The 22,211-nt window shown below is 52.2% G+C and overlaps 1 long non-coding RNA gene across 2 annotated transcripts in view; it reads left to right on the top strand.

Moving 5' to 3' along the window:
- The window catches only part of LOC147575784 (uncharacterized), a 147,770-nt gene that overhangs the window by 96,572 nt on the left and 28,987 nt on the right, over nt 1-22,211 (top strand). For both annotated transcript variants that reach the window (XR_015241552.1, XR_015241553.1), the window contains exons 8-10: nt 9,956-10,033; nt 19,748-19,864; nt 20,177-20,364. This is a non-coding gene — a long non-coding RNA (uncharacterized LOC147575784). The remainder of the gene's footprint in view (nt 1-9,955; nt 10,034-19,747; nt 19,865-20,176; nt 20,365-22,211) is intronic.

Consider the following 22,211-nt stretch of genomic DNA (forward strand, 5'->3'; position numbering starts at 1 on the left):
GAGGGAGACACAGAATCGGAAACAGGCTCCAGGCTCCGAGCCATCAGCCCAGAGCCCGACGCGGGGCTCGAACCCACGGACCGCGAGATGGTGACCTGGCTGAAGTCGGACGCTCAACCGACTGCGCCACCCAGGCGCCCCAAGGCTTGATTATTTCTAGAAGGAAGCCTGATCGGCTCGCTCAACTTGACGACCAGAACTTCTTTCCTTGTCTGAACTTAGTTTCCCCAGCTGTAAAATGGGAGCACTGCCTGTGTCCCTGCTGTCCCTCTAAGGCACACGGCGGCAGAAGTCACATAACTATAAACCGTGACAGACATGAGGTGATCTAGAAGGCATTTGTCCCCTCTCCAATCCGGTAAGAAAAAAGCCACAGCGTTGCTGGCTGAGGAGGGGAAAAAAACGTCCAAACGTGAGCAGTTCAACTATCCGTGGCATCCTCAAACTTCGTGCAAGTTGCCCTTGACGCGGTGTGGCGACAGCAGAGAACAGTCAGCCCGAGGGATAAGGAGCTTCCGTCTGTCTGGCCCACGACGTCCTTGGCAACCGTGGGCCTCTCCTCAGACGGAAGCCACTTCAAGGCCTTGGGAGCCACGACCAGGGACAGCCCTGGCTGAGGGGGGGCTGATATTGGTGGAGGTACGCCTTCACATAAAGAGTTGGGCAAGAGGAGAATTGCGGAGAAGAGGAAAAGTGCTCCCCCGCCGGGGGTGCAGAACAGAGTTGTGTCCCTCACGGACACACGGGGGCCTGGCGCCCTCTCATCTTCCTTGTATATAACTATATATATCTATATATACAACTGTGTCCCTCCTTCTATATAACGACAACTGTGTCCCCTCTGGCAGCAGTGAAATAGGGGATAACATCTGTGTTAGATGACATCTGAAGGGGGTGAGCCACCGCGAAGTGACCTCAGTGCTGAGGATGACAGTTTGGCAAGATGGCAGGCCGGTAGAGGTGACCCTTGGCCTAGAGGTAGGGTGACCATACACTTTCTTACACAAGGGGGGACGCTTGTTTGGAAATGAAAGGAGGCGCTATTGGTAATGAAACTAGGCATCAGGAGAAGACGAGGACGGTCTGGGTACAGGAGACATACGGTCACCCTCTTGGAGGCCACGGGAGGCTGATGGAAGAGCTTACCCCGTGGGGTTTCCCAGGGAGGGTTGGCTAGGCCGCTTCACAAGGGTTTAGTGCACAGGGAGAAAGAGCCCCAGCATTTGTGCCTGAAGAGGGGTTGGCCAGCAGGCGTGGTCTTGAGAAACGGACAAAGGAATGTTCCTCTACAGGTGAGGGGGCCCTTTCTGGAGGTCTGGTGTGGAGACCCAAACTGCAGTCATCATCATGCCATCCATTCTTCCAGGCTTTTATACTTTCCAGAACACGCTCATAGGATCCACGATATAATCAGAAAAGCCCACCCAACCGTCCAGGAGCGGATAGGGCAGATTATCACTTGAGAGGTGAGGAACTTTGAGGAACAGATGGGCCCAAAGCCCTCAGCCTGCGGGGAGTGAATTCATCTCCCAGCATCTGGCGCAGGGAATGTTCCATCCACGACGCTACCTACCAGGAAGATGGCTAAGGTCTGAGTTTCTTCCAATGCGTTTCTACCCAACTGGTGACCTTCAAGGCAGGGCAGGAATCAGGAAGGAGAAACCCACGGGGCCACAGAACAGAGAAGCCTCTTCACGTGGAGAAGTGGAACTTGGTAGCCTGGGTGCCTGTGGGGCTAAGCTTCCACCCAGGTCTGTGTCTTTGTGGTTTTATAGGACCAGCTGCGCCCAGGGCGTGGGGACAGGCTGGATGAGGGATGCACCAAATTACCGAGCCCACCAAGGAGAGTGACCCACTGCCCCTGGAGTTTTGTGGAATGGCAGGAAGTTGGAGCTGAAAGTGGCCTGACGTTCACGTCCTCCGACGGCCTCATCTGCGACATGGAGAACCTGACGTCTGTAGTGGGAGAAGGAGGCGACGCGTGTTTGCACCTCGCTTGCGGGAGCCTCGGTTAATCCGTAAACCCCTCTGAGACAGGAAATGTGATCCGAGGTCAGCTCTGTTGTCCAAACGAGTAGGTGGGGAAGCAGGCTTCAAACCCGGTTCTCAGGCTGACTCTGAAACCCACACTCTTGGTAGCACATGGCACCCCCTCCCCCCGGGGCTTTGTCTGGAAGAGGTCAAGCCGCGCTGAAAGTATGCTGACCCCCATCTAAGTCTTTTTTAGGTCAACTCTCATTGTAAATGTTTTCTCTTTGATTTTGCAACCCTCGGCAATTAGTTACCAGGGCTGCAAAGGGAAGATAAGGTCGCAAGAGAGGAACCTCCCATCTGGCCCTAGTGAACCACGGGCAATTTCCGAGTGGCTCTCGGGCTGTCAAATGCAGTGACCCCACGAGGCGAACACTGAGGCCACACTGTAGATACGACTGGGCTTCGTTTTTCCATGATCTCAGCAGAACTGTATAAACCAGAAGCAGATCAGGTTCAGAGATGAGGGGAGGACATGGTCGCAGGTCCTAAAAGCCCACCCTCCCCAGCAGAGGGATCCACATCGGGGGTGGGGAGAACTGGGTGGGGGGGAGAGGCAGGCGGATGCAGGTGTATTCTTGCATGGCCGCCTCTGATCTGCTGTCTCCAGAGATGCTGGAATGAGGGCTGTGTTCCCAAGAAGACAGTCTTGCAAAGAGGGACGCCCCTCACGTGGGGCTGGTGGTCTCTGTAGAGAGTCTGGATCCAGCAGGAGGGGAAATTGTGCAAGCACTGAAGGGTGCAGGGGGCTGTCCTTGAGGCAAGGGTCAGCCCAGTAAGAACAAACAGGTTGTTTTGGAAACTTGTCTGGCACCCTTCCCCTCAGCCTGTGTTCAGGGCCCAGTATTTTCCGAGTCTTTCGCCTTATTTGTTGATCAGCGCTTACCACATCCTTGAGATACAGGTCAATGCAGGTGGCTGGCCATGTTCACCCCTGGGGCCGGGGTTGGGAGCTCTGATCCACACAGAGGCAAACAGAGCCCCCCCCCCCCCCCCCAGCCCTCCCGCCCCAGGGACCTCTGCTGGGCTGGTCTCTCCACCAATGACGGTTCTGTCTGTTTCCATCCGTGAGATGCTGCTTGCCTTTCAAGGCTCAGCCGAAAGTCTCTCTTCACTGCCTGCCGCCTTATCTTCTGTTTCAACCTTTCTGCGTTATGAGCATTTCAAACATTCCGCAAGCTAGGGAGCAGAGGACGACGCGCGTCACCCGTGTGTCATCCAGAATCAAGATTCTACCGCACCCGCTCCATCTCTCTCTCTCTCTGAATTTTTTTATAGCATCATGTCATTTCACTTCTGCATACTAGACTTTGCATCTCTAAAAAGTACCGGCATTTTCAGACATAGTGATATTCTGGTTCGGGGCCTAAAAAGGGCCAGTGATTCCTTGCTGTCATCCAATACCCAATCCACACGGAGATTCCAATTGTCCCAATTTTCTCCCCCCTCACAGGTGATTCTTTTGAATCACGCCTACCATGTGATTTGGTTGAGTTTCTGAAGGAACGGGGCTAGCTGTTCTGCAGAACTCCCACACATGGCTTCTACCCCCAACTTTCCATTTATGCTTGTCTTACAGCCCTTATTATAGGTGCCCTCGATTGGGCCACTGCTGTCCTGGCCCCGAGTCCCCTCCACAGCGCGAGCTTTTTGAGGGCAGGCGTGATGTATTCTCTTCATCTCCGGGCCCCTCATGCCTCCCAACGTGACGCTTTGTGCATAATAAGTGTTCCGTTGACTCTCAAAAATGTCACCGTATCTGAGCGACTTTTCTCTTTGCCACTTACAACTTAGAGTCTTAAGATTTTTGAACGCTGCCCCCCCCCCCCCCATGACCGGGAGTGACCGCCGGGTCCAGTGAGGTTCATATGCAGAGCAGAGGACAGACCAGATTACCTTTACGACTCAGCACGACTCTGCGACTTTGGGTTCCAGAATCTGGCTGATGCCAGACATCGACTTCGTCCTCTGGCTTTGTCCTGGGATTTATCAGTCTTCTCGTGGTTAAATTCCACAAGCTGGCGTGATCTGAGGAGGAAAATTAGGGCGTGATTTCTTGCCATCCCTTTTTACAGCTTGGCAAGGGACAGAAAGGTTATCCTTCCCTCCCCGTGTTGCTGTGTCTTTAGTGAGCTTGCGTGGAGCTGAGGGCCTGGAACGTTCGGGGGGTGGGGCTTCCTGCTCCTCGCCTTGCTTTCTGACCCAATTCTCTGATCTCACAACCTCGGACTTGGTTGTTTCTAGAGGTATAATCTGTATGCCGTATTGAGAGTGAGTGAGAAAATATGGCTTGGATTATGGAATTCAGCTTCGTGATTCATTTGTTCGACAAGCTTCTTTTGCGAACCTACCATGGGCCAGGCCTTGCCTGCCTGGGTTCTGGGAGTCCAAAGGTAGCCAAGGCCCACTTTACCAGCTAGGAGTTCGCTGGTTAATGAAATAGATCATTAGTGCCAAGGTAGAAGGAAGCCTGGACATTATAGAAGACAGAGAAGGGCAGCCAAGTTAGACTGCTGGAGTATGGGAGGGCTTCCTGGAGGAGGCAGTTTGTCCAATGAGTCTCAAAGGACACATCGGAATTTACTGGAAAAAGGGGAAGGGGAAGAGGGAAGAACATTCCAGATATATTTCAAGGGTGTAGAATAACATGTGGAAAGGGAAATTATATTTACCCTGTATTTTCGTTTTCTCTCTCTCTCTTTTTTACCCTATATTTTCAGAGATGCTTGTAATATCATTCACACTTCTGAAATGATTTAAAGAAAATATGCCTTGGGGTACCCGGGTGGCTCAGTCGGTTAAGCGTCCAACTCTTGGTTTCGACTCAGGTCGCAATCTCATGGTTCGTGGGTTCAAGCCCCACATCGGGTTCTGTGCTGACAGCACAGAGTCTGCTTGGGATTCTCTGTCTCTCCTTCTCTCTCTGCCCCTCCCCCATTTGTGCACTCTCTCTCTCTCTCTCTCTCAAAATAAATAAACATTAAAAAAATTTTATTTTTTATTTTATGTTTATTTATTTTTGACAGAAAGAGAGAGACAGAATGCGAGCAAATGAGGGGCAGACACACACACACACACACACACACACACACAGAATCTGAAGCAGGCTCCAGGCTCTGAGCTGTCAGCATGAGGCTTGAACTCACAAGCCATGTGATCATGACCTGAGCCAAAGTCAAATGTTTAACCGACTGAGCCACCCAGGCGCCCCAATAAATATTTTTAAAGATTAAAAAAATAGGCCTTGAGGATGTTAAATGATTTGTCCAAGGGGAGGAAGAGAAATTAGAATTAGGCCCACAGATTCTCTGAGAAGCAGGGCAGCATCCTGACTTTATTCGGTGCCCACGTTAACACCCATCTCTCCGTGAAGTCCCTCTGAAATTTTCACTCGTGCCAGTCATAGAAGGGCCGGGCCCCAGTGAGGGGGCACGCAGTGGTTGCATTCCGGAACAGAATTGCAGAGCAGAATTGCCTACGGCCTCTTCACAACATGCCCACGGTGCTCCTGGGGACCAGGAACCAAGGGCAACAAGCCTTATCTCAGAGAGTGGAAAAGTTTCTCTTCTTGAAGCAGACGCAGACTGTGTTATGCTGGCTTTCTGACAGGCTGGAAATACCAGACTACTAACCAAATAGGATTATTTGATGGTTTATGTATTCCGTGAAAACCATTGTGTTTTATTATGTATACATGAAGTGTTAGTGAATGCAGTTAATCCAGCCACGATCTTCAGGAAGACCAAGACTTTTCTTCTCTTCACGTCAGATGATTTTTAAAAAAACCTCTAGAAACTTAGAAGTGTTCCTCTAGAATAGTTCAAGGAGCTTTTGAAAATCCCCTTGACCCCTAAGTACTCGGCCCTGAAGTGATCACCATGGCAACGGGCGCTTTGAAGGCCTCCTCAGGGGAAACAACAATGACCCAGCACCCACCACGTATTAGACAGTGTTCTAGACACTTCCACACGCAGTGCTGTTTAATTTTGGATCACGCACCCTACCAGATGCAGTCATTGTTTGCCCAGTTTTTACAGGGGAGGGGACCAATATTCTGACAGGTTCAATAACTTGCCAGTTTCACAGAGTAAGGAGCGAAATGACAATTCTGACCCCGAAGTCTCCTCTTCCCTCAGCGCCATGATTACATTTCACACATGAGAGGAGGCGCCCAAGACGCAGCTCTCGGGTCTGACTCTCTGGGTTTGAACCCAGACTCCAGTAATGACTCACTCGGGACAAGTTACTTGGCCCCTTTTCCTCGACCTCCCTGGTTGTAAATGGGGAAATAATGGTGCCTTCCTCGTAGGAAGGATTCGAGGGGTCAATCCAGGTAAAATCCTCCAGATGGTGCTTGGTGCCGATAAGCACCTCATGAATGTTAACGACTCGTGTGGGGACCTTTGCTTGAAATCAAGGTTACCTTTCGCCTGGGCTCGTCTTGCTTGGGAAGAGGACAGGGTGTTGGTGCATCTTTGAGGGCTGAACAGTTAGGGAAGCGGTGGGCCATTCGGGACTGGGCTTCCTCCCGGCAGAGCCCTGGAGAGCTGGCTGGTACGCGGGGGTCCGGGAGGCCCCGAGGTTGCGGGCTGTTTCCTCCACCCTGGATCCATCCGAGGGATGAGGCACGGAAAAGCACGTGGCTTTGGAGACAAAGGCTCCTGAAAAGAACTAAAAGCTGGAAGCCTCTGTGAATTCAGCGATGCGCGATGTCCCTGCAGGTGATTTCAGGGGAATCAGAACAGGGGCAAACGTCCGCCTGCCGAGGCCGGTCAAAACCAACCCCAGAGGGTGCAAAACAAGGCTCGGGTCACAAGCTGAGTTCCCCGGGAATCAGTGGCCAGAGTGTCATTGCCTGCCGGGGAGTGGAGGAGGCCGTGCTGACCAGGGAGGACAGAGCAAGACGCCGGGTCTGGCTCGTCCACAGGGCAGGCAGACAGGACCGGGGTGGTGGCCTGTCACTAAGGTGGGAGTGGGTCCAGGCGGGGAAGTGAGGGCCACTGTTCACGTAGGAGGATCTGCCGGGCCACCTTGCAGGGGGTCAGAGAGGACCCTCCAGGGAGAAGGCCTTTCAAAGGCCAAGCCAAGGGGGAGCAGACGAGGGCAGGGCTGGACAACCGGAGGGGACTTGTGGCCTACGGCAGAGGAGGCTGGCTCGGGAGTGGTGGGTCTTTCCAGCTCTGGTGGGTGAGGAAGGGGGTCCAGGTGGGAGAGAGGCCCTACCCCGGCCCTCTCGCTGCACTCCAGTTATTTCTGCCGAGTTACCCCACCTCCCTGAATCTTGTGGGTCTCATCTGCAAAATGGAGTAAAAACGACAACTTCCTCTCCTTGTGCCTGTGAATGAAGGCTCTTGGTGCCACAAATGTTCGAGACGTGGGAGTGCTCCTCGGGGGCCCGGGGACCTCGGAGGGAGCTAGGACCTCCAGGATGCTGTGGCGGTGTAGCTGTGTGTGCCCAGGGACCAGGCAAGGCCACCCCTTCCTGGAGCTTGACTTCAGCTTAAAGGCAGCGCGAGCCCCGCGTGTGGGGTCAAGCCTGCGTTTCCCGGGAGACCTTCCAGCCTCCACCACCTGGAAACCAGGCTTTCCCGTCACGGGGCTGAGCAGTGGACTCCTCTGCAGGGCGCTCTCAGTGCCACCGAGTGTCTCCCCCGGTCTCCCCTGTCCTCGGACAAGGTAATGGTGATATACGTAGACCCCCGTGAGTGCCTCAGGCGGGTGGCTTTAATGGCTATCTTGGAGGTGACATTCCATTAGGGGTGATTGAACTTAATTTTAATGGCAGGATGACTTACGTTTTCATCATCCCCTCCCAGGCCTGAAGGTCAATGGGAAAACTTTCTCTCCTCCAGGAATGAACCCTTTGAAATCGCCGTAAGGCCACGCCAGGCTTGGTTAATGCTAAGATCCTGAATTGTAAGGGAACCCCCCTGCACCAGCGGGTTTGTTTGGCAGTGTGGGGTTCTTGGTTCGGGGACCCTGGAGCCAGGGATGGCAGAGGGTTGAAGGTTGACCCTACCACCCGCTGGCTGTGTGGCCTCGGGCAACTTACTTAACCTCTCTGTGCTTCCTCGTGTCGGTGTAAGGATTCCAGGATTGGCTGGGTGGAACACGGCTAGCGCAGTGCCTGAAACAGGGGAAATTCCCGTGCAAGTATGGGCTCCCGTAATCAGCTTTTTCGAGAAAGGGACAGAAGCAGCAGCCATTTACAGAAGGCGCGTCCGAAGCCACAATGGAACACAACGGGTGGTCGGGCTAAGGCGAGGGCTTCAGGCAGGAGCGGGTAGGTGTGGAAACGCAGATTGGGGCTGGCTGGCGAGGCTTTGGAATTAAACCCCATCCTGAATGATACACCGGCGAGTGGAGGGCTTCCCGGGAGGGAAGGCGATAGGGAAGGGGTGTTTCTGGAAGATCTGTGCTGACAGTGGGGATGGAAAGAAAGAAATATATATGAGAGCCATTAGGAAGGAAGCCTCCCCAGGAGCTTGCCGTAACTGGATGCGGGGTGGAGGAGAAGGACTTTGAGGTGCCGGGGGAGGTGACTAATAGGAGAGTGTCCTCACCAGCGCGGGGGGGGGGGGGGTGGGGGGGGGAGCTGGTCTGCAGGGCAGAGGGCGTTTGGCGTTCCGATACCAGAACCGCGTGGCCGCCCGGAGCGATGTCAGGGCTGGGGATGTGGTTCCGGGAGCCGTCTGCAGAGACGGGGGTGAGGAGAGAGAGAGGGAAGCAGAGAGGACGCAGTCCAGGTGTAGGGCAGCTTTCACAGGGTCTGAAGCTGATAAGGGAAGAGGAAATCATGAGGAAGGCCAAGAGCAGGGAGGAGGGCGGGATCATCCCCTGGGCAGGTGCAGGGGCAGCCCCCGGGGAGCTGTGCGGGAAAACAGGGCACCGGCAGGAAGGGAGGCCTCAAGGTGTCGGGCGACTCAGCAGTCTTACGAATTTCTGCAAAGTGCCAGAAATGAGAAGATCTTGCCTTCCTCAAAGGAAAGTATCAAGTATCGACAACACAGCTGGTAGTCACGGAGCCCTGTGCTTCGGCTCCCTGGGCTGCCTTCTGGAGCCCAGACCAGGTCTATGTAATTTTGAGCAGACTGGCTCTGAATTGCCCACCTGTAACCGGGGGGGGGGGGGGGGGGCGGGGACGGAGCGAGGGGCCTTTGTAGTGATGGTGCCTGGGGTCCCTCTCTGCCCCCTCGGCCCATGAGCCATCACTAAGTCATTCTGAGGACAGCGGTGGCCCTGCACCGTGTGTGTGGGCCGTGTCGCTCCCGCCCTCCCGCGAGCCCGGGGTGGTGAGAAGAACTAATGGGTGACATGAAAGCATATAGACTGCAGGCTACTTATGCAAATGTTACCACGTGAGCTTGCCATTACCATCCTGTTTGTGCAGTCAAGAAATTCGAGGTTCAGAAACTTGACCAAGTTCATGGCAGAGCTGGATCCAGACCCAGACACTGGTACCCTCAGCTCAAAGCTCTTTCCATCACCACATGCTATTTTAACATTTAAGCGGAGTAAAGTAAAAAAATGCTTTTAAGGCTTATTTATTTTTGAGAGAGACAGAGACAGAGACAGAGACAGAGAGCAAGTGGGGGAGGGACAGAGAGAGAGGGAGACACAGAATCCGAAGCAGGCTCCAGGGGCTGAGCTGTCAGCACCGAGCCCGACGTGGGGTTTGAACCCACGAACCATGAGATCGTGACCCGAGTTGAAGTTGCATGCTTAACCGACTGAGCCACCCAAATGCCCCAGAGTAAAGTAAAAGTTTTAATTTCAGTGGCATGGACAGTGTTGTGTCCTCCTTGAGGTATTTAACAAATTTGGTGTGGCCACATTTGAGCTGGGATACCCTGCTGGTCATGGGGGCATTGGCTTCACCAGCGTGGGAACAGCTGTTTTTTACCTTTTCCCCCCCCATTTGCAGATGGAGAAACCGAGGTGGCTCCAAATCAGCTTTCTGCTGCTGCTTCGGGATCTGATACCAGCTTGGACGGTGGCCATGGTAACCTGTGTTTCCCCAGCTCTCCAGGGGTTTATGTTCAGCGAGTGATGATGTGTCCTACTAACATCAGGCTCTGGCTTAAAGTCCTACCTGCATAACTTCTGGAACCCAAGCCCTCCCTTTCCCTGGAAGGTAAAGGTGCCAGGAGGGTTCAAAGGGTCCCCTTGGTGGGAGATAGTTTTGCACACAGCTGCCGCTCTGGAGTCCTTTGCTCCTGTCCTGCTGGTGAAGGGACCTTGAGATTCACCACTGCCACGCTGATGTCTCTCTTGCTGTCTTCCTCCACGGTCCCATGCCACCTGATGGGAAGAGGGGGCAGCCCCCTCCCCCAAGAGTAACGGCTTATACTCAGCAACCAAACGTAGGTAATTCTTACTCTTTCCTCAGGATTACAAGCCCACGTTTCACTTACTCCCTTTCTTTCAATGTCCCCTGTGCCTCAAGACTTTAGAACAAAGTCCAGGGGATATGTGGAAAGACAACATGTATGGAAGCACCCAGCATTGCCCCCTAAATTGTCCCTCTCCCCTGACAATTGGCCCCCGTCTCTACATTAAGCTCAAGCACTTCACCAGGGCCTCGGTGGAGAATGGGGGTGAGGGCTGGTTGGATGTGGCCTCTGCCGTCTCTTTCCGGTGGTGGTTTCTCTATGGCAGAATTGAACATGTGCCCCATTATTCCTGGATGAGCATGCGTCCCATTTTTCCTGGACGAGCATGCGTCCCATTATTCCTGGATGAGCGTGCGTCCCATTATTCCTGGATGAGCATGCGTCCCATTATTCCTGGATGAGCGTGCGTCCCATTATTTCTGGATGAGCGTGCGTCCCATTATTCCTGGATGAACATGCGTCCCATTATTTCTAGATGAGTTGGAGTTCCTCCATCCTCTGCTGAACAGGCTTGGGTGTCCTTTGACACATATTTGATACCGGGAATGCCATTACAGAAACAAACCCCAAGGGACATGGGAGTAGAGGTGTAGAGAGGCATCTGGTGAAACAAATGTCGGCTGTCAGTCAGACTCACCCGATGTGGCAGGCAGCCCCTGAACGGCCCCCAGAGAGTCCCACCTCCTGGTAGTCATGCCTCTGTGTAGTTTCCTCCCACGATGAATGGGGCTGACCTGTGTGACCGAAAGAATATTATGGGAATGACCGAGCGTGACCTCTGAAGCTGGGTCTTGGAAGACACTGAGGCTTCTTCCGCCTTGTTCTCTTGGATAAGTCCCTCTGGGAAGCCAGCTGTCAACTGCTGAGGCCATTGGTGGACAGATCTACGGACGAGTGTGAGGAACAAGTTCTACTGTTGGCAACGACCCACCAGCGTGTGACAGCAGAGCCATCTTAGAAGGAGACCCTCCCACCCCAGTGAAGCAGTCAGAGGACTATAGCCTCTGCTGACATTTTTTTTTTAATTTTTTTTTCAACGTTTTTTATTTATTTTTGGGACAGAGAGAGACAGAGCATGAACGGGGAGGGGCAGAGAGAGAGGGAGACACAGAATCGGAAACAGGCTCCAGGCTCCGAGCCATCAGCCCAGAGCCTGACGCGGGGCTCGAACTCACGGACCCCGAGATCGTGACCTGGCTGAAGTCGGACGCTTAACCGACTGCGCCACCCAGGCGCCCCTCTGCTGACATTTTAATGACAATCTCAGGAGAGACACTAAACCGGAACCATCCAGCTAATTCACTCTTGGATTCCTGACCCACAGAAACTGCAACATAAGAAATGCCATTGCTGTTTTAAGCGGCTAAGCGTAGGCTAATTTGTTGCACAGCAGCAGATGCCTAATACATCCGCCGTAGGTCACAGGGACTTGGGAGTCAGTCCGGACTCAGGTACAGGTCACGCTTCCCGGAGTTTTCATCCAACACTGCTGCCTATCTGCCTCTTTCTCCCCGTGCTGCCTCTGTTGACGGGCAGGCTCTAACGGGGGCACTTGGTCCCTTACGTGCCTGCGACTTGCTTCATGGTGGAGTCCAGGCTCGGAGCTTCACTTCACACTCGCGCAGTGTGGGAGCTGGAATACTCCCTCACGACGGCCCTCGGACTGTGAATAGACATGAAGGGCGATGCTGAGTCAGGCAGCCGGCTGGCAGGAGGGCACACGTCAGTGGGCCGGCTTCCAGAGCCCCGGCTTGCCACGCTCCCAACCGCCTCCTCCTGAAGCTTCACCTCCCATGGTGATTCCGCATGGCGGTCACCTCCGATGCACACAGAGCCTGGTCCCACAGGCACGTATGAGAGACCGAGAACTCTGAATTTCAAACCAGAGAAGTCCGGGGCTGCCCCATTTTGCCCCGACTCAGCAGAGCCACCCTATGCTAGAAACTCTACTCGAAGAGCTTGGAGCACACAGTGCTTGGCACATATTCAGCCAACGAGTAACTGAGGGGCTGCGCTCTGACACCCTCTGCCCTGTTCAGAGAACCTCGGGGAGGGGATGGCACCGTGGGGCTCACACTTCCAGAGGGACACGGGAACGTTGGAGCAGGTGTGGGCGTGAATGGTGAGGCTGGTGACACGTGAGGGCTCTCACTCTGCAGGGGAGGCCCTCAGGCACGTCGTAGTCTGGAAATCGTCCACGGGCCCTCTTGTGCCCACTCAGGATCTAAGGTCTGCGAAGGGCGGGAGGGTCTTTGTGAGACACCTGTCGTGAAGAAAGATGTGTCATCGATGCTGAGGCACAACCACGGCCCTTGGGGAGGAGATGAGCTGCCTGGTCCAGGAGTTGCCCGGTCCCGGCCAGATGGGGGGGATGAGGGTAGGAAGACCAGTCGGTGGACTAGTCCGGTCGGTGGACCACACTCCATGAAGTCCTTTGGAGGCTGCAGTCTTGAGTGTCCCCATGAGGAACATCGATGGGCTGGGTGCAGGGAAGTCCTGCCCTCGGATGTCCTGCCCAGGGCCTCCTGGTGTGTGGCCTGCCTATGCCTGATACCAATGGCGTGTTGGCCTTGACCAATGGTCCCTGGTTCTTCAGTGCTTTTGCGGACAGCAGGGAAAACACATGTCCGCTCGGAAGAGTGGGTGAGTCACCAGCCACAGGGAACGTGGCATATTCTCTCTGTCACTGAGTCTGTGAACCAGGCCCAGGGTCTCCCTTCCTCTGCTGTTTTTAATTAGGGAAACAGAGCAGCCCTTGATGGTGGGGACCCACGGAGGGGATGCCTCGGGCAGCGGGGTTGCGGAGGGGCCGGAGGGCCGTGGCTTCTGCTCGATGCCCAGCCTCCAGCCCTCTGTCTCCAGGACCCCTCCTGGGTGGCCAGTGTCCACGTCTCCCGCCCCCTTTGAGCCAGGATCCTAGTGATAAATCTGTTCCCCACCGTCAGCAACAGAACAAATGCGTTCTCTCCAGCCTGCTGCTCACTCTCAGGGACCGGAGCCTCCCCAAACCCAACCAGCTCATTCATGTGGACAACGTCCAGGCTGGTGGGAACCGGAGAAGCTGGCATCTCCCCCTCTCCCCCTCTCCCTGCGCCCACACGCCGCTCCGTGCTTTCCCTTGAAGTCCCAAATGGGGGCACAAGCACATTCTTTCCTGGGGCAGCCGCTCTGCTAACTTCTAGCACGTGCTCTGAGCTCATAAAATCCGAGCAAAGCGAGGAAAATGCAGGCGTCAGGCCTGCGGGGACCCGAAGCTCTGGGGACCCCTGGTTTGCTTTTTTCCTTTCCGTGTGCGTCGGATGAGCCGGCTCATCTTGCAGAGCCTTGGCCAGCCCTGGCTCTTCCATAAAGGAAGGTAGAACCTTAAAGCGGTGGCCGGGGGTCCCCTCAGGCTGGGAAAATATTTAAAGCTGGGGGCGGCGGGGACAGGCTGCTGTCCCGGGCGCTCCAAGAGAGATGCAGATTACTGAGCCAAACGTGAGAGCAGGGTGCACATTCGTCATCCGGGCAAAGCTCTGAACGCAACGGTGAAATCAGGTCGGGGCTGGGTCCTGCCGCCGCACTGAAGGCTGGAGAGGAACTATTCTGGAATTGGGAGCCTGCTCTTTCCCCGGCTGGCGGCAGGAACCTGCGGTTCGTGGCTGAAGTTGCTCTGTCTAGATGCCCCCCACTCAGTGGCCAGTTTCTTTCCACAGTGGGCACTGGCTCCCCTTGTTGTGAAAATAGCCCCTCTTCTGACTTCACTGGGCAGGAGTCCATTCACATGAGGCGATCTTTCTGTCTTGTGGGCACCCCCCTGCCGCTGCCCGTTCACCCTTGACCTCGCCCCTTCCTCCAAAGTCACAATTAGAGGTGGGAAAAATACTCGACAGACGTGAAAACGATAGGCTTAGCAGGAGCCTGAGGAATCGGTAGGGAAAGACCGAATTTAGTTTGCTTTTACGTTGGAATGGATCGTTCATTTTCTTGGTTCAAAAATCAACACTCGAAAAAGCTAGACTTCTACCCTTGCTCCCTTCAACCCAACCCAAGTAGTTTCTTGGGCATTTTTATCATGCCTCTGTGTGTGTGTGTGTGTGTGTGTGTGCATGCACACGAACATTTTCTTTTTCTTTCCTCCTTTCACAGATAAGGAAGTACAGGGGCGCCAGGGTGGCTCAGTCGGTTAAGCGTCCTAGTTTGGCTGAGGTCATGATCTCACGGCTCGTGAGTTCGAGCCCCACTTTGGGCTCTGTGCCGACAGGTCAGAGCCTGGAGCCTGCTTCGGATTCTGTGTCTCCCTCTCTCTCTGCCCCTACCCCTCTCACACTGTCTCTCTCTCTCTCTCAAAAATAAGTAAACATTAAAAAAATTTTTTTAAAAGAAAAGGAAATACAAATGGTCATAAAAGAACAGGAAGGACCCACCATCTCACTTAGGTTAGGAAAAGTGCAAATTGAAGCGACAGCAGAATACCCTTGTGACAAGGCTGACAAAAGCATTCTACGCAAATGGGTTTGGACTTTGTTCTCCTCACTTAATTGTATATCTTGGAGATCTTTCAAATCAGTGCCTAAAGAGTGTCTCCATTCATTTTTACAGCTTTTATAGTGTCCTATTTATGGACACACCATAAATTTGTTTAACTAGTTTCCCACTGATGGACCCTTGGGTTGCTTCCAAGGTTTGGCTACTACAAACAGTGCCACCCAGGACATTTCCTGTATGTGCAGGTACGTCTGTGGGACGAATTCCGGCAAGTAGGACTGTTGGGTCACAAGTGAGTGTGTTTATGATATTTACAAGGCTTTCCGGATACTCTGAATGGGGTTGTGCGATATACGCAGCCCCTGGGAATCGAGGAGAGACCTCTTTCCCCGCAGCCTCGCTGCAGAGACATCTCAGTGCAGTTTTAATTTGCATTTTCTCTCATTAAAGTGGGCCTGAGCCTCATTCCGTTCTCTGAGGAGCCGTTGCCTTTCCTTTTCTATGAGCTGCCTCTGCACCCGTAGCCTTTGCCCATCTAAACAAAAATTGCATTGTTGGCTTGATCCTTTTCCTTAACTATTTTCTAGGAGCTCCTTTTATGTTAAGGAAAGATTAGCTCTCTGTGACAGGGCTTGCAAATACTTACCCCGTGTTCTTGTCTTTTGATTTTGCTTATGTTGTGTGTGTAGGTATACGTTTTTTAAAAATTAGGTGGTAGAATACTGCAATGTCTTTTTCTTTTTTAACGGATTCTGATAAAAGAGAACCATACTCCAAGGTTCTAGAGGAATTTGACGTGTTTTCTTCTAAGTACTTTTATATCTAAGTACTTTATATCTTTGATCCCTTTTTAAAGTTTTTTTAATGTTTGTTATTTATTATTGAGAGAGAGAGAGAGAGAGAGAGAGCACAAGCAGGGGAGGGTTAGGGAGAGGGAGACACAGAATCTGAAGCAGGCTCCAGGCTCCAAGCTGTCAGCACAAAGCCCGATGTGGGCCTGGAACTCATGAACCACATGATCATGACCTGAGTTAATATCGGACACTTAATTGACTGAGCCGCCCAGGCAGCCCTCTTTGATCCCTTTAGAGTTGATGCTGCGGCAAAATATGAGGTATGATATGGTATCCTTAGCTCTTTTTCAATCATCTTGACATCATCTATTGGCCTATTCCCCAATGATTAGATGTGTCGACTTTGTAATTTACTGAATTTCGGACCAGAACCGGGTCTATTTATAGTTTACTCCATTGACTGGGCTGTCCATTAGCAGGTACAGTGCTGTTGTCATTATTGAGCCTCTATGATGCACTTTGATACATGGGATGGTTGTTTCTTCTCATTCCTTCCCTTTTCCCCCTTTGCTCTGTTTTCTTTTCCTTTTTCTTTTCCTGGCCCTTCTTGTTTGCTTCATTTGCCATATGAATTTTAGAATCTGCTTATTTAGTCTAAAAAAAGTTGATATTTATATCGAAATCACATTGTTTATTAATTAACATAATTGATATGATAGTGTTAATTGTCACGGGGATATTGACATGATTGTGAATTTTCCTCTGTTAGAACATGGCATGTGTTGCATTGGTTCTACTCTTCTTTTGCATTTCTTTATCTTTCTTTCTTTTCTTTTTTATTTGAGAGAGCGAGCGAGAGAGAGAGAGAGAGAGAGACAGAGCGAGCTCGTGAGTTGACGAGGGGCAGAGAGAGAGGGAGATTGAGAATCTCCAGCAGGTTCCATGCCCAGGGAGGAGACTGATGTGAGGCTTGATCTCATGACCTCGGGATCGTGACTTGAGCCAAAATCGAGAGTCGGATGCTTCACCGACTGAGTCAGCCATATGCCCCTTCTTTTAATTTCTTAAAGGTTTTTCTCTGAGACATTTTGCCTGAATCTTAAGTTTTTTGCAGATATTTTGTTGTGTTGCTCTTGAAAAAAAATCTCTTGAAGGATATGCCTTTTTCCTCTCCACCTGATTGCTATTTGTATATCTAAGTATTGCTGTCATCCAGTATGTTAGTTGTGTACCGGGCTATGTTAATGAACTCATTGTTTGTAGTTGTTTTGGCCAGAAAGCCTTTAATTAATTAATTAATTAAATGCTTATTTATTTATTTTGAGAGAGAAAGCCCACACGAGCAGGGAAGGCAGAGAGAGAATCCCAGACAGGTTCCATGCTGTCAGTGCAGAGCCTGACCCGGGGCTCAATCCCATAAACTGTGAGGTCATGACCGGGGCTGAAATCAAGGGTTGGACGCTTAACCGACTGAGCCACCCAGGTGCTCCAGGAAGAGTTTAATTTAAAGAATAACAATGTGGTTTGGGAAATTATCCCAAATGGATATTTCAGCAATGACAAGAAGGCAGCCACCAGGGGGTTTGGGGAAGTTCATGGCTGGGGTGGGAGGGCTGAAGAGTGTACCTCCTGAGATTTACTGAACTGCCTTCAGTAAAGTGGAATTGGGGGGTGGAATCCAATTTTGGAAGCTTCATTTTGGACCGAGATTTAGAAGGTGTAACAGCTGAGCCAGTTCCGTGGAGAAAAATCTGTGCTGAACTTGCATGTGGCTGTGTTCCTTCGAGCCCCAGAGCACAGAAGGAAAATGCCCAAGACCGACGGCGGTGAGGAGCAAGTTCTTGCTGGCTCCCAAACCCAGAGAACTGCGGGGACACTGGCCACCTAGGGTCGTGGGTCCTTAGTTTTCGGGGACACTCACCAGAACCCATCGGTGGAAGGATCTCAGAACACAGAGGAGGGAATAGAGATCCAGCACTCCTCTGCTCCCTTGGAGACGGAAGGCAGATGGAATTGACAGGTGACCTATGACCCCGTGAGGGACATTACCACTGTCTGTTCTGTCTCGGTTGGGGTCTAAGGCAGACCCAGCCCCGACACCCTGATGCCTTTGGGGTCTCCCATATAGTTTATCCAGACAAGGACTTGGAGCTCGGGAGCCTTTTAGGGAACAAAGTTTAGCTTCCTCTTCACCTCACTCACCCCAGGTAAGAGGAGGGGTAGGAGATGTTAGTAAGTCCTGTGCATTATGCTTGGTGCTGTCTGTATGCCATTGTATTCACTCTCCTACATAGTCCTCTGAAGCATTCTCTCTGCTTCAAGGGCGAAAGAAGGAAGGGCCAGAGGGGCAGTTAGCTTGCCTAAGGCCATTCAGCAGGCAAGTGGTCGATGCAGGGTCCGGGGAGCAGAACAGAAGCAGAGCCCTACCTCCTGCCCCCACCCCCTCCACCCTTGCTTTAATAAAAGCAGCTCGGCCTTCACCTACTTGGCTCCCATTACATTTTGGTTTGAAGGATGAATTCTACCGTGAAAGAGCCTGTGTTCTCCAGACAGGTCCATTCTATTGTTTCTCATCTCCCGCCATTTTGAATTAGCGGCACCTCCCCACCCCTAGCCCTGCCCCCACCCCACCCCTGCTACTGCTGCCGCCTCTGCTAGTGGATCTGAGGGGTCCCAGCCCACTCTCTCTCTCTCTCTCAAAAATAAGTAAAGATTAAAAAAAAATTTAGAAAAAAAAATAAAATTGGGTTGAATGCAAGGTTGATGGGTGGAGCCAGTACCATTATTCTGATCACCGTTACTAATAAACATTATACGGAATTAAATGATCAGCCTAGGTCCAACACCATCCTTGAGCAAACTCAAAGTTGTGAGACAGGGAAAATGGCCATCTTTATAGGCCAAAGCTTTGCCCTATAAGTTTCTCTGCCCCATCTCTGACGCTTCATTCCTCTGTACGTCAACCTGGCTCAGCGACAAGGATTACAAATACTAAAGGGATGTGATGGTTAATTTTACGTATGAACCAGGATAGGCTATGGTACCCCAATACTAGTTTAGATGTCACTGTGACGGTATTTTTTAGGTACAAATAACATTTAAATCAGTAGAGTTTGAAGAAGGCAGATGGCCCTTCGTAACATGGGTGGGCCTCATCTAATCAGTTGAAGGCCTTAAGAGAGAAAGACCCGAGGTTCCCAAGGAAGAAGGATTTCTACCTCAAGACTTGAGACTGCAAAAGTAACTCTTCACTGGGTCTTCAGTTTGCCAGTCTGCCCTGCAGATTTTAGACCTGCCAGCAATCATTTGAGCCAGTTCCTTAAAATAAATCCTTTTCTCTCTCTCTCCACACACCCTGTTGGTCTGTTCCTCTGGAGAACCCTGACTTATACAAGGGAAAAATTGTATTTATGAGCTTCAGTAATGAATTTCTTCGGCGGCAAATGGCTTCTGTTAAATAGGGGGCCAGAATGCAAGTGAAGGTGTCTGAGAACTATAGAATCCTCTGCAGAATTTTTTTTTAAGGTTTTAATTTATTTTTGAGAGAGAGAGAGAGAGAGAGACAGTACAAGTGGGGGAGGGGCAGAGAGATTGGGAGACAGAATCCGAAACAGACTCCAGGCCCTGAGCTGTCAGCACAGAGCCCGACACGGGGCTTGGAGCTCGTGAACAGTGAGATCACGACCTGAGCCAAAGTCATACGCTTAACCGACCGAGCCACCCAAGAGCCCCCTCTGCAGAATTTCTGCAAAGCAGATACCTCTTCTATGATCCTTATGGCGTGTGAGTAATGACTTGAATCTGAGAATTCAGAAATTCTGATCCTGGTCCTGAGCTCGGATCTCTACATACCGGCGGTTGGTAGGTTGGAAAGGAAAACCACATCTCCAAGCACGAGGCACCTCCTTCCAGCAGGAGGCTTGTCCATCCTACCGTGTGCCACTGCTTCGAAGGTACGACAGAAAACATCTACCTCATGCCAGGGTCTGGGCTGGATGCGCGTGACGGTTCTTGCGACGGCTCTGAATGGTGGGTGTAGTGCTTCCAATTCGCTATTTGCAGGGAACCGTTTTCTGACGTGTCACGGCCAGGAGTTGGCAGTTACCCACTTTCAGGTGCAGCGACGGTGTCCCCACCTGCAGGGATGGTGAGCGCATCCAATCGCGGGGCTCTGATCAGGTGAGCAAGACACAGAAAGCGCTGCTTGCGGGGGGGCTGGTGTGGGGACCGGTTGACAAGCAGGGATACAAGGGAATGGCCGAGAGTACTCCCAGGGACAAGAGTGCCTCTGAGGGACTCTGCTGGTGTCTGAGAGAGTCCCGGGAGGGAAGACTGCACGTGGCACTGGCCATGATTTACCCACCCCAATTCGCTGCAACAACAGCCCGTGCTGTGAAGCAAATCAAAGGGGGAAAAAATAGCCTTTCCAGAATGGTGACAGATGTCTCATAGTGCCGCATTACAGTGAGAAGCACTTGGACCTTATTCTAGGTGAGAAGTCCAATGAAACCCAAACTTGTCCTCTGGACAAGGCTGCTCCGTGAAATAGAGCTGCCCCTCAGTGAGTCTGGCTGTCTCTCCGGGCCCCTCGCCAAGCCTCAGAAGCACCTTAACTTGAAGCCCTGCTGATTCAAAGCACCGCCTTCTGTTCTGGGCAAGCCTTGGCCAGGAAAAGTCAGGTAGGGACCCGTTCGTGAAGCAAGCCTACCACGTGAGACTGCAGCTGGGCTCCCGGAGTTCGTGGAGAGGAGTATGTTGAGTAGAGTTGAAATGGACCAGTTGTTCCCAGCTGCATCTCAGCTGTGTTGGTGCTAGAGTCAGGGTGTGGGGCTGCCTTGGGGCCACTCGCCACCCACAGTGTTGTTTCTTTGGGAAAATGCACTCCCAAGTATCTTTGTTAGTTAGTGGGTTGACTGGCCGATTAATTGATGGATTCATTCATTCATTCGGTCAGTCACTGCCTGCCCTACGCCAGAAAGTAACCAGGGATGCCATGGCTGTTCTTTTGATATGAACAGCAACAGTGTGGAATGCCTGGGTGCGGGGAAGGGGAGGAGCCTGCTCCAGCCATCCATTTCCATATGTCATATCAGGAATCAAGAAGCAAAGGGCTAAGGGCAGGGGCGATTCCTCATCTGCGTGCCATGTGATGTGGGCTGGTCATCCAAAAACCGTGTCTTCCCACGTCAGAGAAAAGTTGGGTTTCCCTGACCCAGTTGGATGAACCGGTGAGCCACTTTGAGGGCAGGGCTGTGTCTCAGGTATTTTGGTATCCTCAGATGCCTCCCACAGAGGGAGGGCCGACCAGGTCAGTCAATACGCGCCTGATACAGTGAAACCAACTTCGGCTGTCCCAAAGGCCTTTCTTTTGTTGGATTCTAAGTGGTTAAGAAAGTCTTGGCTTGGATAGAGTCTTGGCTGTCACTGGGGTTTTGTGGTTGTGTGTTTGAGGGATGTGCGTTCCAATGGATGGAGAGCTTTCCAAAGCACAAGTGATTCCTATGGGAGGGGCTCTATCCCTGTACCCCACCTTGGCCTAGACAAGTCTGAGAGGCTGGAGAGGGAGGCCAATTATGGTCTCTGGGAAATTCTTAAGGTCAGCACCAACCCCCTGTGTGAGAAAAGGTAGGATTTCCAACAAGATGTCTGCTTAGGCTGTGGTGTTGACCGTTCAGGCATGCGGGTGACAATAAAGAGAAGGCTACTCACTCTTGTCCTCTTCCAACAACTTCTGCTATCCATGGTGGCCTCGCATTCATCTCTCTTGTCTCAGAAGAACTTCCGGGGCTGATGACACCTAGCACTTCTAGAAGGATCTTGTCAAGTAATCTCATCATACATGTAATTCATTTTGGCCAAGCTAGCTAGGGCGATCAGCACCCTTACGTCAGAGTCACTCTGTTCTAATTATCTTGTCAAAGGGACTTCTTTGCTTCCCCTCTCAGATGCCTCTATCTTTGTCAAACCTTAGTGACAAAACTTGGGCCACAGGCTCAGGTGTGGTCTTCCAAGCACAGGGGACAGAGGGAACAGGCGGGATTCTGCTTACCCAGAGTCCCTTTGTGAAGGCAAGGGCACTCAATTTTGTTGGTCATTGTGACAAAAATGACGTTAGCTAGCATTCATGGCCCGACATGGTGCTGAACACTTTCCGCGCATTATCCCACGGGATTCTCCCAGCACCTCAACAAGAGACTCTGTTTTCCTGCCATCTTTACCGATGAAGGAAACTGAGGTTTCAAGAAGTCCAGGGAGCACACGTGAGGTCCTGTCTCAGGTCAGGCTCCCAGAAGCAGACCCCGAGATGAGGACTCACAGGCAGGGGATGTGTTAGGGAAGTGATTCCTGGAGAAATCTGCTGAGAGAGCAGCTGGACCGGGAAGCGAGCCAAGCAGGGGCCATCTCCGAGAAGTCCCTGGGCTGATGGGTTCCACCTAATCCCACGGGCTGGGCTGGGTTCGTGGGTGCGCACCCTGTGCCCTTGTGGGGCCCCGTGCTCAGGAGGGCCCTGTGCTTGGGTCGACGC

Source organism: Puma concolor, chromosome D2 (genome assembly GCF_028749965.1).
Source record: "Puma concolor isolate L17-30 chromosome D2, mPumCon1.1.hap2, whole genome shotgun sequence".
Taxonomy (NCBI): domain Eukaryota; kingdom Metazoa; phylum Chordata; class Mammalia; order Carnivora; family Felidae; genus Puma; species Puma concolor.